Genomic DNA, 2,297 nt, shown 5'->3' with positions numbered 1-2,297 from the left:
CGGGCTTGCGGGGTGCGCTCCGAGGGGCCAGGCAGACAGTGGGGCAGGAAACCTGACTGCCTGTGGGGCTTATTGCCTCAGCTCCTGGAGCCATTCCCGCAGCCTGCCCTCCCTGCCGTGGGCTCCGTTATGCACGGCTTCTAGGTGGGCAGGGTGGGCGCGGCGAGGCGAGGTCTTCTCTTGGTGCTCTGCACAGAGTCAGAAACACTGCAAGAGAAACTGGACAGAACACAATGGATTGAGGGATACGGCTGTAGCAGCAGGGCTCTGCAGCAGAGTGTACGTGAAGCAAGACCGGCTCACAGTGTGCTCATAATAGCTTCATAAAAAGGTGTGTCACTACTACACATTATAGGACAGGTGAATCAAGTACCAATGTACCGCCAAAAGGTTTTAAAATAGGAGATTACTTATTATTTTCTCTATAACGAACACTAGCTCTAAACCCCAGAAAAGCAGTGTGAAAGAAGGCTTGTAGTCAATTCTAGGCAGACTAGACAAATGAACATAATTGCTTTTATTTTGGCTTCTCAGTTTCTCTAAAGGACTGCATTTTATAGGAAGCACTGAAATAGTAGGAGGGTACGTTGTGGTAAAGAGAATGGAGCTGAATTTCAGCGTGAAATGGAAAAGATGGTTGCCTCACATGTCTTTTGAGAAATGATAGTCATGTGCCTACTGCACAAAGTGTACAGTTTTTGTCCTATTTCACAGCCTTTGTTCATTTCACATTAGGATTGAGGGGTATTAACAGGTAGAAAATAAGAATCAGAATATTTTCTTTCCTGCTCCTGCTGTTAAAAATCAAGTGATTTATTTTCTGGTGCTAAATAAAGTGCACATCTATTTTCTTTTCCTAATTTACATTTACATTCCTTTTTTTGTACAGTCATTTTCACTCTTCTCCTTGACTGTCTTTGTCTTAACAGATTTTTCCGTCAAAAAGAACACAAGAAGGATTTAAAAAATTTTTTTATACAAAAGGTTTATCTTTGGTTGCAGTTTACATTTGGACAATGAAGATACCTCCTTCTTAAGTAAAAATCAGTAAAATGCAGAATGGTTGCTGCACTTCATTAATTGTGATTTTTTTTTTCTCAAGTCATCATTTCAGTGTGCCCAAATAATTGTTTCATGAAAGACAGTATTCTTGAGTGTGTCATAGTGACCTCTCAACTTTAAAAAGTTAAGGAGCTGGTCACAGAAATCTTGAATAGGTTCTGTTCCAACTTCTGTTTTTCCTGAGGGCATCTTAACATGAGATAAAAATGACCATTCTTAGCAAGTGTCAAGTACTATGCCTTACATTAAATAAAATTATGTTAGTGTTTGATTCTTTTGGTTAATGATTCTTTTGGTTAAAATAGGCAGCTTTGCAGAAGGAGGCTTTTTCCAATTAATTTTTTTCCCATTCAGATTCAAAAGATTTAAAGATGTAGATTTAATGTGATAAAATACATGGGGAAAAAACTGGCTAGATAATTAAGCATAGAAGTTAAGCATAACATAAGAAGTTAATTAAGCATAATTTATGAGGATATTCCTATATATGAAAAAAATAAAAGAAAACACACTGATTTAAGTAATTTTATTGTTCTAAAAAAATTTTCTTGAATTCATGAGTTCTGGGGTGTTTCTTTGAAAATCTTCAAAATCAGGTTTTGAGTATGAAAATCCGTGTACATGAGTGAGACAGGTACCAACATACTGCACTATATACACAATATAATGAAAGAAAGTGGAAAGAAACTGTGAACACTGTCCTTACTCTTGCTGAGGAAGAAAACCAGCAAGAAACTGAGGCTGGATAAAGGCAGAAGGAGGAATGACACTGGAGGACAAAGAAATGGGAAGAACTTTCATAGTAATTTTCCTATTTCATACTTACAACAATAATATATCTGTTTCTTTCATTGAAGTATCAGGTCCAACACCTCAGAAATGGCAAAGGCCAGACAAGACATTTGGGACATTTTTTGCCTTTTCCTGTGATCTGTGGACTGCATAAACTCTCCTGTGTATTGCAGCAGCAATTTTTCCTGTGGTCGAAAGCAACAGCTACCACCTTTCTAACCACAGCAGGCTTCTGAAGAGCAGTTTGTCTATTAGATGGAATTTACAGAACAAAATTATTTCCTGGACTGGGTGAGACAAAACTGTTGAGCTGGCAAGCATTTGTGGACTTTATTTGACCCATGGAGCACCAGTTAGACCATGCTAAACAATGTTGTTAATGTATTTTGAGGACATACCTGTTCTGTCATTCTCGCTATAAAGCAAGGAATGCCTGGCTTGGA

The sequence above is a fragment of the Geospiza fortis genome, unplaced genomic scaffold (assembly GCF_000277835.1).
Source record: "Geospiza fortis unplaced genomic scaffold, GeoFor_1.0 scaffold397, whole genome shotgun sequence".
NCBI lineage: Eukaryota > Metazoa > Chordata > Aves > Passeriformes > Thraupidae > Geospiza > Geospiza fortis.
The sequence above is the reverse complement of the archived record's forward strand: the minus strand, read 5'-3'. Positions refer to the sequence as shown.